The following is a 17614-nucleotide window of genomic DNA, read 5'->3' on the forward strand; positions in this document are numbered from 1 at the left end:
GACTGTCGGAAAAAAAAAGACCAAAAAAAGGTTATACTAAAAAATTGATATCCAGCATTGCTAATAAAAACAGGATTTAAAATATAAATTAATAAAGTAAATTGAAAGGTGAAAAAAAACGTTAAAAAAGGCCCCACACTACTATTCATTACAGTCTGAAAGTCTGGGGATCGGCCCTATCAGCACCACGGACAGCGACTCACACCGTGGCTTTACAATTTGAAGACGTCAGCATCAAATGTGACCACAGCGCCACCAAATGGTGCTACTGGTAAACAGCAGCAGTTTTTGTTTATTTATTTATTTATTTATTTATTTTTATTTCACCTTTATTTAACTAGGTAAATCCAGCAGAGCGTGAGAAAAATGTGGAATGAAGGTTTGGGGCTGAAACACGATTTTTAATGGTGAGGACAGGAAATTACGGTCATTTGGTTTTGAACCCCTGAAGCATGTTAGTTACATTGATTTTTTTTTTTTTACTATTTTACCAAGTTTGGCTGAAATGAAACATCATAAAGATAAATTATTAAAACGACAATGACTGAACTGTTGTAGGTCATTTTTTTAATAATCCAAATACAAAAAATCAGAAAAATCAGGAAATAATGGGTAACATGTTTCTTTTAAAGGAAAAAAAGGCTTGTCAAACATATCATCTACCTATTTAGCCTCTGGTTAATGGACATTTCTGGTTGAAATACAAAAAAATATAGTGATTTTTCCATATGAAACAAGTTGATTAATTGAGCAATTGTGCGTGTAAAATGGAGATGTTGTATTCCGGCAGGCCTGAAAGCCGCTCGGCTCTGTTTGGTCGGCTTTGCCTCTGCCAATGGTGGGTGGTGCTTTCGGCCGTCATCGTCAACAATCGGAGCTTCTCGGATGCGCGTGCGTTCTTCCATCAGTTTGCTGCAGCTTGATTTTGCTGGTCCCGGGGGCTGCGTCAAGTTAGTAAGAAATAGCATCGAAAATAATGCGATTTCAAAAATATTTCAAAATAAAAGAGAAGGCAAACTAATAAAATATTGTTTCACTGATACAAAAGTGAATTTGCCAGAATGTTGTTTTCATGTTCATCATTTATTTAATAATAATAATAATAATAATAATAATAATAATAATAATAATAATAATAATAATAATAATAATAATAATAATAATAATAATAATAATAATAATAATAATAATAAACAAAATAAAAATACGCTCCTCTCACTTTTCTGGGGGTGGTTTGTCCTCCAAGCTTGGGTCCTCTACCAGAGGCCTGGGAGCTTGAGGGTCCTGTGCAGTATCTTAGCTGTTCCTAGCACTGCGCTTTTCTGGACTGAGAGGTCTGAGGTCTTTCCAGGGATCTATTGTGGCCACTCCTCCAGCTTGGGGTTTTTTGCCCCGAGTGCTTCAATAACCATGGGCACCATGGTTATTCACTTTCCAGGCTTTCTCCAGTTCTTCTCTGAGTCCCTGGTATTTCCCCAGTTTCTCATGTTCCTTCTTCCTGATGCTATATATGCAGTACAGACCAAAGATTTGGACACACCTTCTCATTCAAATGAATGGGAAGGTGTGTCCAAACTTTTGGTCTGTACTGTATACACGTAGTTGAACCAAACTGTTTCGGCACAGCAGTTTCGGTTTGGTTCACTTCTGTACTGTTTCCGTACGCCCCCCCCCCCGCATATGCATTGTAACGACCCAGCTGCTTCGTCACTCATAGCGGGGAAACGACAGCCGAGCTGCCAAGCCGAGCTTGCCTCATGCTCCATACGCCCTCAAGACTCAGACTCAGAGAGAGAGTAGATTAACTAAAAGAATAAATAGATTGCTCCATCTCCTTTCTGGCATTAAGACCCATTTGTTATGATCATACATAAACAGCATAACAACTTGAACCTGACTTCTCTTCATAGCTCTGTCAGTGATGGTGAAGGATTCAACACACAAGATTTCACACTTCCCATGAGTCTTTGTGGCTATAGGGGCTAACCCCCAAGTTGCCACAGTATTAAATTTGCACAGAGGCAGAAGTAATGTTAGCCGAGAGTTTCCTCTGAGACGCTATTAGGTGACGGACTGTAAGCATGTCAACACATGGCTAATGCAGACGCGAGACCTCCCAATCTCCTTACGCTCTACTGTGTGGGAACACTTTGGCTTTGCTGTCAGCATCCATGAAGGGAAAGGACATTTGGATGAGTCGAATGCTGTGTGTTAACATTGTTACACAAAGATAGATTAGATGTGTTACCTGTGGCATTCGCTGTTAACAAACTAAAAAAGGCATCACGCGACTGTAACAATTGGGTCTACAAGAAAGAAAAAGTGCAAGTTAAAATATTTTGGTTTTTTTCAGGCCAGTGTAAAGTATCCAAAGTTTTTGGTTCCTGGCAGCTAAAAGTTTTTCTTATATATATATATATATATATATATATATATATATATATATATATATATATATATATATATATATATATATATATATATATAAAATTTGGACACATGTAAAAGTGAATTCCAATAATGCATGTTGTTTTGAGCTGCCCAGTTTCTTTTCTTCTTCCAATAACCGTGCCGCCACTAGAATATTTTATTTTGACATAACACCGGAAGTGGCGTTGACTCGCTCCTGCCTGCAGCTTGATGCTCATCGGGTCGAGAAACGCTGCCTTGGAAACGACATAAATCCAGTCAGTGCAGCTGGTTGCAAAGAGGGACCTACATTTCCTCACTTCAAAGGCTTCCGCCCCTCTGCTCCTCTCTCCTCTCCTCTCCTCCATCTCTCCATCCACCCTGCCCCGAGCCGCGAGCATGAATGCTCTGAAATGAAACGCATCGTAGGAGCGGGGAACGTCGACAAACGCTGAGTTAACGGGACGACGTCACGGTCAGGTAAATGCGAGCGGATTGAGTTGCGTTTGACAGCGATGGCGTGGACACATGTCCCCCCGGGAGCGCGCGTGGGGGGGAGGGGGTCACATTTGCTGTTGTCTGCCGCACGCAGACGAAAAAAATCCCGAATGCGGCCGCTCTGCCAGACGAGCAGCGCGCCGCGCCGGGCTGAATGCTCATCCGCTGCTCCTCATGATGGAAAATCCGCCTGCTTGTTCTCGAGTCTACACCATTTTCTGCCTTAGGGGTGACTGTCACCTCCCGCCCCATGGCCAGATGCAGAATTGCGATCATTTGAAGGATTTTATTTTGATATTTAGCACCAAAGACTTCTTTAAGATGCAATAAAATTGAGAATAAGGGTTTAAAGGTTCTTCTGTTTGATCCACACTGCATCTTTGGTGCTATAAACCTCAGAATGAATAAAATTAAACAAAAACCCTGCAGATTTGGGTACATTTTTCATGGATTCTTTTGATCTTTTCATGCATTGGTGATGCTGTTCACTGCCCTTCCATGTAAAAGGCCTCACTGATGTCAGTCTGTGACATCCACTACAGACCAACTGTAGGAACAACTTCTAGCTGCTAGTGCACCTGATGCTGCTCCTGCAGCTTCCACCCTGCCTTTCTGGCCAAAGGGCTTTAAATATAAAAGAGGCCGTCATTTTTGTAGCATATTCTAAATGTAATTCCTCCTATGCATCCCTCACTTCAGGTGTACCACAAGGGTCTGTTTTGGGTCATCTGTTATGCAATTTATTTCTGCTGCCTTTGCAGCATATTTTAAGCTATTTTAAGGATATTACCATTGTTATGCTGATGATATTCAGCTATATGTGTCTTTTAAACCTCAGGATGTTTTTAAAATTCAGATTTTCTCTGGATTCGGTCAAGAGTCGGATAAATTTTTTCTCGAACTAAATGAGAACCAGTCTATATAAAAGACCTTGTGTGGCCATACACTCCCAGCAGGTCCTTGAGATTATGTGACCGGGGTCTGCTTGCTGTTCGGAGAACCCGGTTAAAACTAAAGGTGACAGAGCCTTTGCAGCAGTGGCTCCATTCCTTCCTCTCAGCCTCAAATCTGTAGACTCCGTGCATTCTTTTAAAAAGCAGCTAAATGTTACATTGGTAGTAGGCCTGCACAATAAATTTATCAGTATCGCAATATCAAGCTGTGCAATATGCGTATCGCAAAAGACGGCAAAAATTGCAATAAATGGTAGCCTTAAATGTGCTAAAACAATCTTATGGCAGCTTGAGGTTTTTAACGAATCAAATATATCCATTTATGCATTTGACCAAGCAGATCGACGCCTTCACGTTGTTGACCAATCGGATGGACCTCTATAATGTTAGATGCTCGTCTCCTATGTCGACGAAGGTCATTTGGTGTATACTTTTTAAACTGTTGCAATGAAATGGGAATTATGTTTTTGGTTGTTTTGCCATTTGTTCATATACCGCAAGTTATATCGTTGTCGCAATATTGATCACTAATATTGCATTTTGCAAGTTTTTCTCATATCATGCAGCCCTATTTGGTAGTCTTCTTCCTATCCATAACCATTGCGCACAGGAGGGGGCTCAGAGCTGATCCCTAATATAATCCCACCCCCACCTTGAACTCCTCTGTCACCCCTACAGCACACCTCGCCACTGTCTTACAGCCCTCATAAATGTCCTGCAGTGCTCTAACATACTTCTCTGTCACTCCAGACCTCCTTATACAATATCACAGTTCCTCTCTGGGCACCTTGTTGTAAGCTTTCTCCAGATCTACAGACACAGTGTACCTCCCTCAGCCCTTCTCTGTACTTCTTTATCAACATTCTTAAAGAAAATATTGCATCAGTAGTGCTCTTTCTTGGCATAAAACCGTACTGCTGCTCACAAATATTCACATCTGCTCTAATTTTAGCTTCAACCACTATTTCCCATAATTAAATTGTATTGGTCGTCAACTTAATACCTCGGTAGTTGCCACATTGTGCAAATCTCCCTTATTCTTAAAAATTGGCACTATCACACTTCTCTTCCATTCACCGGGCATCTTCTCACCACCTAATATCCTGTTTAACAACACAGTCAAAAACTCAATTGCCATCTCTCCTGGACACTTCCATACCTCCACAGGTATATCATCATTACCAAACACCTTTCCACTCTTCATCCTATTCAATGCCATCTCACTTCACCCTTACTAACCTTTGTTACTTCCTGATCCACAACCATCACCTCTTCTTTTATTTGTTCTCTCTCATTTTCTTCATTTATCTACTCTTCAAAGCGTTCTTTCCATTACACTACTGATACCTGGCAAAACATTACCATCCCTATCCTTAATCACCCTAATCTGCTCCATGTCCTTCCCATCTCGCTCTCTCTGTCTTGCTTATCTGTATAGGTCAGTCTTTACTCTTTACTACCCAACCTAGCATGCAAATCATCAAAAGCTCCTTGTTTGGCCTTTGAGACCTCTAGTTTCACCTTACGCTGCATCTGGTTGACCATCAGAAACCTTTTGGAAAGATTGAGGGAGCTGATTGGTTTGTCAGGGTCAGTTCCCCACCGGTTTTCCTTTTACTCATCTGGTCAGGGTTTCATATGGTCATGTTTATATGGCCATGGCTAACCATATAATGTCTAAGTCAGCAGGCTGTATGGTGTTCCTCAGGGCTCTGTTTTGGGTCCAGACCTGTTTCTGTTATACATGATCCCCCTTGGAAAGATCATCCAGGAGTTTAGCAATGTCTCCTACCACTTCTTTGGTCATGACATCCAGCTATAGTGCTCTTTTAAGCCCTTCGAGACAAACAAGCTGGACTCTCTGATGAAACTCTCTGCAGCTGAACTTAAAGAAAACAGAAACACTATTGCCCATGGCGATGCCATACCAGGGATTAAGCAGCATTTGGGATATCTTGACCAGGGTGTCAAACCCAGCCTTAGAAACTTGGGTGTCATTTTTGACAAAGATGTGTTGCTGGAGCAGGACTCCAAACAGCTAAACCAGGGGTGTCAAACTCATTTTCACCGAGGGCCACATCAGCATAGTGGTTGTCCTCAAAGGGCCAGATATAACATATACATGTAACTTAATGTAACGAAAAATAAATGTAACTACTCCTTGATGTTAAATAACTCATTTTTTATTTTATTATAACTTTTTAAAGTGACAATTACAGTTGCATAGTAAACGTATGTTTGCATATTACTCTAGCATAAATCCTTTTAAATTGTGTCCGCTTATGAAAAACCACATAACTCCATTAATGAAGGATCAAACGGTCAAGTGAATAAAGAAAAATAACATAAAACTGAGCTAGGAAGAACATGTATTATAGTGTAACATTTTACAAAGTGAGGCTGCACACAACCTTACATCCAAATGATGGTTTGATGACAACAATTTGTCTGCATACACACATAAGACCTGTAAACATTGAAGAATTACAACAGCATTATGTAATCGACTAAAAAAAATGTATTTTAAGAAATTAAAAACTTTTATGCTCTCACGGGCCACATAAACTGACATGGTGGGCCACATTTGGCCCCCGGTCCTTGAGTTTGACACATGTGAGCTAAACAGATCCTTCCAGGCTGTTTCTCCTAAACTATGGAAGGAGCTCCCGTTGTCCCTGCGTTACCTGAACTTTGTGAATTCTTTTATAAAATGACTTAAAACTTTTTATTTTGCAAAGCAATTTAACTGAAACTGTTTTTATTTGGGCTGGAGATAATTGTCTTACGTGGTACATGTTTTTTGTCTGTTGTGTTTTTCTTTTTTTTTCTTTCTGTTTTTTGAAAGCTGCTATATAAATAAAATATACTTACTTACTTACTCTATCTCATACTCTTTTTACCTCCACAACATTCCTAACAAACTCATCCTTTGAGATAACTTTACTCCATTTCTCTTCCCATCTCCACCATGATAGAACAATTTGAACCCTGCTCCTGATCTTCCACCTGGTTAAGTGGACACACACTATGTCTGCCTTCCTCTTCTGCATCGTGTCAACTAACTCTCTGTCTATTGCTGTCATAATTCCAACATTTAAAGTCCCTATTCTCAGTCCAATAATCACGACTCTCCTCCTCTCTCTCTTACCACAAACGTGCTTCCTTCTCTCCTTCTTCGACCAACAGTAGTCCAATTTCCACCGGCACCTTGTTGGTGAACAGCACCAATGGCGGTTGTTTTGATCCAGCACCTCGACCTATCTGGTTTGAATATTATAGGTCTGATTTGCATATGTTGAGATGTTGAGGTTCTCTTTGGGAGTGATGAGGATGGATAGGATGGGACCAGCCATGCTGTTTGTACAAGATGTTTATTTTTATCTTTATTTGAAAATCTCTACTATTCTCTGGTTGGTGGCCATCAAAAATAGTCCTGAGGTGTTTGCACACGAACGCTACAACAATCTAACAGATAAAAATGTATATCCTAAGAAGTTTGGTGTTACTTTAAGAAAAGCAGAGTGTTTCAAATGTAAAGGCTTTGCTAGTTTGAGCTACCCAGGAAGCAGACAGCCTTTCATTGCCCAATCAAATGCTGGATTATTAATAAATATATTGTGTCCACTTCAATGAGTCCTTTCAAGCCAAGACTGCAACTTGGAAGAAGAGTGATTAGATAATGGGCTTCTTTTATGCATGTTTTGCGAAGCCACTGTACAGCACAGAGCTGTATTCATGGGAGACTGTGCTCAGACAAACTCGCAGCGAACCCTTACATAAGCAAATCATTGAGGATGGAAGGTGAAGACGGCTCAATGCTAAATAGGCATTAAATGCTCCGGCAGGGACACTGTAGCGCGTGCACAGATGCTTAGCTGTGTGCACACGCACACATGCACAACTACTTAACACCAGAGAGGGAGGGCAAAGACAAGAGGTGGAAAGTGCTGGATTTTTTTTTTTGTTTTGTTTTTTTTGAAAAGTGGAGATTTTTCTGCTGAGAGCATCGAGATTGCGGCACTGCGCCTGTCTCAGTCACTCAAGATAACCTTTAAAAATTTTACAAATGTTTACAAAACATGCTGCGCTAAGCCAGCTATTCTCTCACTCATTCAAGCCTTAGTCACATGCACCCGTATGGAAGGTTGATCCATACAGGTGTAGTATGTTTTTGGGTTGTACTGCCCCTGGGAAGTTGTTGAAAGGAGTGGCCATGTCTTAAAGCTATTGCAAGTGTGATTTGCAGTTTCCTTGTGGTTCATCCGGTCACTTTAAGGTACGTCATGAAATAGAAATGTACAATTGTTGTGCATGTGGTAAGTGTATCGTTTAGTATTTGTAAGGCTGATGGAAGTTGCACGCACTTATGACGTACAGTGCCTTCACGTCACACTCTAGTTGTTAGTAAGGTGTGAGTACTGGCTTCCTAATGATCGTGCGCAAATGCTGCACACACGGAGTGTGCACATGACATATACAAATGCTCATAGGATACCCACACTAATTAAACTCTGATTGCATGCAAGGAGTGCACTTAATCACATGGACAGCACTGACAGGCCTTTTACAAAGTTACAGTGTTCGGGGGGTTTGAAAAATTCCATATAACATGCCTGCGTTTCACCTACTTAAGCCTTACTTACTCTGGGTGTTGTATAAATGTTCACTATCATCTGTCGCCGGCAGCAAGCCTGTAGGAAAAATTACGATTTTCGGACAACGGATTCACTGGGTTCTTGCTATTTTCTGTGGGCTAACCCGTCAGGACAGATATGCAGGTTTTTCTTACATGAAAAACCTGAAAAGTTTTGGAAATTCAAAATGTAATTTCTAGGTCTTTAAAATGTTTTTGAAAAATGACATCTTCTTTTAAGTTTTGGAAAAGTCATGAAAATTCAATATTTTGGCTGCAAAAAAACATTAAAAAATAATATAATTTAGTGTGGCAGAACTTCAACCTCATACTATCAGTAAAGGAAATTAGACTGTACAAAGCCGTGAACCAAGTTGAGTTGTAATCAGTTCAGCGCATGGCGCTTTCAACCTGCTATTGGACATGGATTGTGAAATTCTTCAAAATGCAGGGGAAATGTATCTTTAAAAACAAGTGGCTCTTCAAGGAGAAGTATCAACTGTGGCTACTGAAAGACCCTGACTAGAAATGGGGAAAATGCAGACTTTGTTCCACTCCAAGTCCTTTGACATAAGCAGCATATCATTCATATCTCTTCTGTGATTTTTGTTGTAATTTTTTTAAAAACTACAAAGGCGAAGGACTTGTTTATGTGCTCAACACGATATAGCCAGTCAGCTTTGTTCTTCATACTTTCTTTATTCTCAAATTATACAGAGAAAAATATTGGGGAATTTTGTTCTGACCAATATGAACTGTTCATTTATTTTGTTTGTAAGTCAATCTGGACAATTGCACAAAGCAGTAAAGTCCGTTGGGTGACCTGCCAGATGCTAACGTTGTAGGTGTGGTCAACTTTATCAACTTCACTATAATTTTTTCAGATTTTCGCCATAATTTTTCTGAATTTATCTATGAATTTTTCTGATTTTTGCTAAAAAAAATTCTGAGTTTGCTATATATTTTTCTGAATCAACTATAAAATTAAAAGTTGGAAATGTGTTACAATGAGAACTTAATAAAGCCACTTTTTCATAGTTTTGGTCATTTCTTGTGCCACAATATCACAAATTTAAATGAAAATAACGTATAAATTAGGCTTTACACCTCAAACAGTATGCTTGATTAAAACTAGATTAATTAAATTAATTCATTAATTGCAGATCATAAATACAAAAAAAATTATTTACTACATTACTAGTATCAAAAAGTGTCTTGGTTTGATTTAGCGGCTCCGACTACAATAGACTGACTGAAATATGTTTATTTTTAGTTTTGGAAATTCAGTGACCGGTTATGGAAAAGTCATGGAAAACCAGTGCTGAAAAAGTGTATGAATCCTGGTTTTATGACTAAGGCTGTAGCAGTAATTATCTATGGGTTCTCTAAAGATGATTGACTAGTTCCATAAAAGCCTTTCTAAAGGCTGTTTCCTCTGGGTTTGTGTTAATAATGGGCTAAATAATTCCAGAAACAAAAGACAACCCTGGATCTTGGGGGAAGTGAATTGTTTCATACCACTACGTTTAAGTTGAAAGTGTCAAACACGTATTGTGCTAAATTTAGGGAGGATTTAGTATTTATTGGTTTATTACATTACATCAGGCTTAGCATAAGACAACTGAAAGGCTTTTCTTCATTGTTACTTGCTTGTTAGCAAGATTAAACAAGGAGTTTTCTGAATTTTTTGGGGGTACTTTTGTTGTTGCTTTTAAATAAACAAATCATATATCGAACTGAGAGGAAACTGCGACCCAGAAATCGTGAGAAAAATGAAAATAGTATTTCCCCCCATATTTGCGGGGATCAGGGACCAGTGACAACTGCAAATACACAGAATCGGTGAATATGGAGAACCACCTCCCAACCCCACGACCGAAGCATGTCCGTCACCGATCGTTACTCGTCAAAAAAACTTCTGAAGCATTTCTAATGTGATAGTGCCAATTTGTAAAACATTTATTAAAGAACATTGGAATAATGTTCAACATAAAGATTTTTTTCTTTTATATAGAGCAATAGACTACCGTAGCGTACTTTAAAATGCATATTAGCAGTGTCTCGCTGTCACTCTGTGCCTTAAAACCAGAAGCCTGAGCTTCCTCCTTCATCAGTTAAGAGCGAGAGGTCCCGCAGCATGATTTGAGCGAAGCGCAGCAGCGTGTTTTGAGCATCTGTTGATTATCTTGTCTTTAACGTCATTAGGCTATTCTGGTCTTATTTTCAGGTGTGGTTGATATATCTTTTTTTTTTCCCAAATTTTTTTTTCAGATTATAAATTCAAATGTGTCCACCTCTAACCTCAAACGCATGTTGAAATTCTGAAATGCATCTTTTTGTTTGTTTTTTAATTAAATGTTAATAATACAAATTATACAATCCATATCTCTGATTATTTTTCTTTCCTTTTGTCAGTTTTTATTGTCAAATTATGGATACAGAAAAGACACACTGTTAGGAATCTTACATTTAATGTAACTAAAGGCAGATTTTAAAATGTATTCTAGTGACAGTAATCATAAAAACTATTACTATAGACTATTAATAATCTCTTGTTATTTACGGAGTTACATTTTCCATGCACTGATTGGCATTTTGGAGCTAAATTCAAAGTCAATGTATGAATATTTTCATCCTCACTTTTGCAGGCTATGCTAAGTTTGTTGCCATGGAGATCAACAATTCAATCTGCTGTTGGTTGTGAAGGGCAGCTCTACTTCGGGGTGTTGCTGGTGTATTCATCCACAACGCCCTCGTTCCAGCATTGATCCCATGCATTTGTCTCCAGTTAGCTGGTGTCAACGAATTTGTGTGTGTGTTTTTTTATTGATCAGATATGACTGGGATTATGAGCACAGCTATGATAGCGTAGCTTTAAATGGATTCAATATGCTCATCAGAAGTTTATCAGATTTGACTCAGCAAGGGTCAATGAAAGACCTTCTTTGTAGAGGCGTTAAAGATTCGAGCTGTTATCTGCAGAAATGGTCTGTTATGGTGCCACAAATTCATTAGCCAAATAGAGCATTAGTCACAAGTGTCCTACTCTGTGTTGATGCAAAGATCCCAGCATGCAGCAGCTACATCACAGTAGCTCAGTCTATTTGTGAAGGTTGAAGCAATGCTGTTGACAGATAAACTGCACTGCAAAAATGAGACTGCACTGCAAAAAGAGGTAGCCTAAAATAGGTAAAGAGTACTAATCTTCTGAAGAAACTCCCTAGTTAGTAGTAAAATCATATTTTCATGCACCAAGTATTTTTTACCTAATAAGATAAATCTTATAAGATGTCCAAATCTAGAACCAAAAGCTCTGAATGAAATGCATGTGTGTGAGCTCGGCGAGAAATTCTTGTTGCAGAAAGTAGGCTTCAGATGATTAGTCATAAACACTATGCAGTCTGTTTGCTTTATTCCGTTTTCCAGTACACAGTCAACAACCACCCACTCTGCTTTAACACTGAGCCGTCCAGGTTGACCGTGAACCTAACTGTTTTTTTCTTCTCTTTCTCCTGCCTGGGGTTTCTGAATACCCCTACAGCGGGATGGTGAGCTACAATGAGCAAAAGACTTAAAGAAAGAAAACACAGCCTAAACTGCTATTGGTGTGTTGGGACTAACCCAGGGGTGTCAAACTCAATTTCGCAGAGGGCCACATCCGCATTGTGGTTGTCTTCAAGGGGCCAGATATTACTTATACGTGTAACTGAATGTAATGAAAAATAAATGAAACTACTTCTTCATGTCGAATAACTCATTATTTTTTTTAACTCTTTAAAGTGACAATAACAGTTGCATAGGACACATATGCTTTCTTGTTATTCTAGCATAAATCCTTTTAAATTTGATTCTGTCAGGTTAGGTTATATGGACAGTGTTTAAGTCCTATTGTATAGTTGCCCAATCCGATAGTTTAAGTTCAATTCCCCCTAGATATGAATAAATACACACCGATTTCTATTTTTCATTTTAAAAAGATAAAAACTTTTATGCTCTCGCGGGCCAAATAAAATGACATGGAGGGCCACATTTGGCCCCCGGGCCTTGAGTTTGACATATGTGGACTAACCCCACCAAACACCAACAAAACATCCAACTCATACAGACTCCTCACATCCTCCTCTCCTAGGGCTGGGTGATATAGAATTGTATAATTCACATTATAGTTTTTTTCATTTTAGCTGATAACAATATGTATCAAGATATAATCCTTATAACTTATATTTGTCAAATTTGAGCACTCTGTTGCTAATAGGAGAAATGTGTAATCATCAGCATCAGTTATAGTTATAGTCTTTTTGCTTGGCATTAAGGAAACGGTAGAAACTGTTCAGTTTCATTCAAGTCCATACATTTCTTGTGTATCTCCAACGGTCAAATCAAATTCTATTCCCCATCTCTAAGTTCCAGCATGGAGAATGGAAATGGGACATTAAGATGTGTTGCATCACATCTTTAATGTGGCCAATCTCCCCCTGGCTTTCTTCCAGCAGTCAAGTCTTCTTTACCAGCCAACCACATCAGTGGCCTCATAGCCTGGTTCTGTATGTGTGACTGTGTCGGGTCATGTGGTTTTGCCGGATGGCTTGTTGCGATTGTGCTGAGGCTGGCAAATTTAATTGTGAGGGAGTGGGGTCACAGAAGGGCACGAATTGAGTTCCCATAACACACAAACACACAGAGTGAACAGTTTAGGAGCACCATGCTCAGCGCATTCTTTCTGTGGTTGACCTGTTTACCAACTGTAACACCCATCCCATGTAACTAGATTAACAATCCTTTGTTTTTATGTTGTAGAGTTATGGGTTATTTTATGGGTTAAACAGTAAGTACAAAATCATTACATTTTTTATTTATTTATGTATTTATTTATTTTTTAACTTGTCCTGTCCAACAGCTGGGCAGACAGATGAGAGCTGAGGGCCTCTTGTGTTGGACATATTTTACTTTAAAAACAGGGGTTATTAATCTTCAGACAAACCACAGGTATGTCTGAATAAACCCCTTTTGTAATTGAGGCCAAACTTTATTAATTTCAATCATATTTGAAAATCTTTTGGACCGGACGGAAAAGGAAAGCAGGGAATAAGAGAGAGGGATGTAAGAGAGAGGGGGGGGATATGCGGGTGATAATAGGAGGGGGGGGTAAAACCATGAAGCAGCATAAAGCAACAAGTTTACTGGATGTTTATCATTACGGTAAGGTTCAAATGTAGTACAAATCTCAAAGGGCGGGGCCTGTCCTCACACACACTCAAATGTTATAAACACACCTGTTAGATGCAAAAATGTTCACATGTCAACATGTACACAAAACAGATAGTGTTCACACACGCATACTTATGCCTTCAAACCAACTAGTGTGAAATATTTCATTCAATCACACAAACTATTAGTGCAAAGGTGAGCTAACACCAGTGCTGAATTGAGTGTTTATGTTCTTCTAAAATGGATGATGGAATGTGAAAAGAAGGAGGGAGAGTGCCCAGTCGTCCCCACACCAAGACCCCCGCCGCAGTAGCAGCAGCAGCCAGAACCCCCCAATGCCACACGGCAGTTTAATGTAAAGAAAATACTGAAAATCAGCTGTGCCTCCACTTCACAGGAATTTTGCTAAATTAGAATTTTCCTACTAAGAATAGTTTGAATTTAAACATTTAAACCTTATTTGATTTTATTTGATTTTCCTTTCTTTTTTTGTTTTACAGATTAACCCTCTCAGACACAGCTGAAAGAAAAGATAATAATACACTTTCAGTTAACAGGGAAGAGAAAAACAACAAACAAGTCATTAGCTTACAATGAAAAGTGGTTTGTTCAGTACCCCCCCCCCTTTTTTTTTCCTTTTTTTTTTTCTTTTCTTTTTTTGCAGGCCTGATCGATGCTCGGGTGTGTTGTGGCCAAAAACTGGAGATGGCCCTTTCACTTGCTAAGCAAGCAGGAAAAAAAAACTTTCACATACTCACGTAGCTGATGGTCAGGGCAAATGTTGATGGGCGAAAATGTTCTGCAGGCAAACTCAGCGTTATGCGGCTGCGCAGCCGGACAGAGGAAGTGGAGGCGGGAATTTCTGGAGGTCGTGATGGGCTCAGATGAGCGGCATGGCGTGCTCTATCTTTCACAGGTACTCGGTCTTCCACAGGGTCCAAAAAAGACACGTCTCTGGTCAACTGCATAAAAGTCCCATTTAGAACTTTGAACATTTGTTTTTTTTGTTTTTACCTAGCATAGTGAGGACTAGTCCAATACGTTACACTTAGCATGCTAAAGCTAGTCGCAATTAGCATTTTGCTTCATATTGTAATATGTAGCCATTGTGCCAAAACTAACAGTTTAAACACATCTAACTAAATCATTTCTGACATGACAGTTGTTTCCACAATTTTAAAAAGTTGACTCTGCGTCGACCTTAGGAAAAATCGTGGCAACCAACCGTTTAGCTTCAGCTCCGCTCCTCACTAAGGTCTGACTCTATCTGGCCATCAGTGAAACTTTTTTTTTTCGAGCTTACCTCTTAGAAAACACCCATTTATTTCTGATTGGATGGATCATTATACAGACAGATAACCGTTAAACATTTTTAACAAATCATATGCATTTATCTTTTAATACTATGGAAGTATGTTTAACTTAAATAACTTATTTACATTTTAGTAGCTTAGTTTAATTTTTTCCTCAAAGTTTGGCTGGGCTACACAATCATAACATCATAGGCATCATATTAACTCACACGAAAAGAGTTTATAGTGAACCTGGTGGAAAGATTGAGATTCAGACAGGTCTGTATTGTGTTGTACTGTAGTACACCATATTGCGAAAAATATTCACTCACTAGCTTGACCTATAGAGTTGATGTGGGTCCCCCTTTTGCAGCTATTACAGCTTCTCTTCTGAGAAGGCTATCCACAAAGTTGAAGAGTGTTTTAGGATTTTTACCATTCTTCCAAAAGTGCATTGGTGAGGTCAAACACTGATGTTGGTGGAGAAGGTATGGCTCCCAGTCTCTGCTCTAATTCATCCTAAAGGTGTTCTGTTTGGTTCAGATCAAGACTCTATGCAAGCCAGTCAAGTTCATCCGTGTCTTTGTGGACCTTTATGATTGAAATGTTCTTTGTGAACATTTCAATAGCCTAGAAATTCGATGAAAAAAAGTTTTATGGTATAAACGTCACTTCTACCGTCTCACTAGAATAACTAGTCAAACTAGTCAAACACATTGATATGCAGCTAATCAAATCATGACACCGACGTGACATCAGCGTTTGCTATGTCCTATTAGGGCCCAAGTGTGGTGGACCGAGCGGTATAAGGCAAGGACAGCAAATCATTTTATCAAAAATACTTAAATGTATTTTTCTAAACATGTAAATGGGCGAAAATGGGTCCTTACAAGAGTTCAAAGTAAAAAAATTAACTCAAGCTTTAACTTTAAAAGAGGATCACTGAACAGACAAACAAACTTACCTAAACTGACCTCCCCAAATGAAAACACAAGGGAGCATATATAGTCATATTAGACAAACTAGACACACAAGGGAGAACTTAATAGGACTATGGCATAATACAGAAAACAAACAGAACTAATGTCCAGCCTGTGGTAAATTAACATACACAAATGAATTAAACTAAGGAACATCAAAATAGAAACTAAAGTAAAGCAACACAAAAAGAGTTTCTTCTTCCCCAGGCGATGGTTCAGTCCAATTAGCTGCCTGCTAGAAGGCCTCTCCTGACTGGCATGCATTCTTGTGTCAGGCCTGACTTTATGGTTCCAGTAGCAGATGGCAGCAGCAATGGTCCCCTCAGCACTGAGAACTCTAAGCATTACATGAAATAAATGAAACAAATTATTATAAAGTAAACTGAAATGCGTTTATAAATTTATGTTGAACCAAACGTGTGTTTGTGATATGTTTGAAAAAAAAGAAGTCATCTCAAAGTATATGCAAAATGGAAAGTGAACACTTGTATGGTATGGGTGTGGTGCAGGAGTTTACTGCCCCGATGGGGCAGCCATCACACCAAGAAGGCACCAAACCTGTTGCATGAATGCTACAAAACAAATCAACAATTCCAGAAGTCATGCGCGACAGGGGGAACAAATTCTAGCAGGAAAAGCATATCTCGACACAAGACTGGATTGACTGCACAATTTCTTAGTGATTACCATGATTATCATCCTACCACAAAACACAAAAACACATAGTTAACCCTCGAAGTGAAAATGTGAATTGTTGGTGTTATTCCTTTTGTGATCCCGTTAACGCATAATATAACGAGATACAGTGTTCCCCCGCGTTTTCGCGTTTCAAAATACGCGGTATTCGCAGATTTTTTTCCAGTCACGTGACTCCTCCGGTTCATCACAAAAACTCAGCTCAAGACGCTTGTATGAGACTTTTGCGTCCGTAGGAAGGGGTTCGAGGGAGGAGGGGAGCGTAGATGAAGAACCTGCTGGGCCGTCGGCTTCCTTGCCAGCTGCTGATTTAAACACCCTGGGCTCCCAGAGACAACCCTTCTTTGTAGGTCGACTGCGCCTAGGCTTACTTTACCAACGAGCGTCACATTAGACAAAGGCTTAAGGATTTTTTTCTTCATAGAGTTTATTAGTGACAAAACTGCAAAGTCTAACCCTGCTACGTTGGACTATACAGTGAACTTGAATACAGAACGTACCAAAAGGTTTTGTTAAGCATTCAGGTTTTTTTTAGGTGTTTATACTCTGTTAAACAACACTTTCATAACTCGTCTTCACTCAACCTTAGAGGAAAAGCACTGAAGACGCTTCTTTGAATAATTGAGATTTTCTAATCTCCATCATTCAGCCAAAAGACAAATTCCTCCAATGAAACCATGCCAACAACCCTGAAGACTCCACTGCTTCTCCTCAGAAATAAAGAGGTGAAAAAGGAAGAATTAGGCTCTTCAGGAGGAATTCCTCAACTCCTCTCTGCTCCTTGTGTCTTACACTTTTGCATAATTTGGTTTTAGAGAGGATAAGTGCAAGAAGTGTGTGGGTGGGTGTGTGTGTGTGTGGAGGGGGGTGACTTTGTAATTGGATTCACTGTGTACAGTGGTTTCTCACACAAGAGTGTCCATAGATGCTAACGTTAAAGAGAGT

At 39.3% G+C, this 17614-nt stretch overlaps 1 protein-coding gene across 4 annotated transcripts in view; it reads left to right on the plus strand.

The window, feature by feature from the left end:
• The first annotated feature begins 2608 nt into the window (after nt 1-2608).
• The window catches only part of LOC101165595 (actin-binding protein WASF3), a 61259-nt gene continuing 46253 nt past the window's right edge, over nt 2609-17614 (plus strand). The window contains exon 1 of one of the 4 annotated variants that reach the window (XM_023966126.2): nt 2609-2889. The gene's annotated coding sequence lies outside the window, so the exon portion shown is untranslated. The remainder of the gene's footprint in view (nt 2890-17614) is intronic. The other 3 variants (XM_023966125.2, XM_078935958.1, XM_023966127.2) reach the window with 3 other exon arrangements.

Source organism: Oryzias latipes, chromosome 18 (assembly GCF_053564925.1).
Source record: "Oryzias latipes strain Hd-rR chromosome 18, Olatipes_Hd-rR_3.1".
NCBI classification, from domain to species: Eukaryota; Metazoa; Chordata; class Actinopteri; order Beloniformes; family Adrianichthyidae; genus Oryzias; species Oryzias latipes.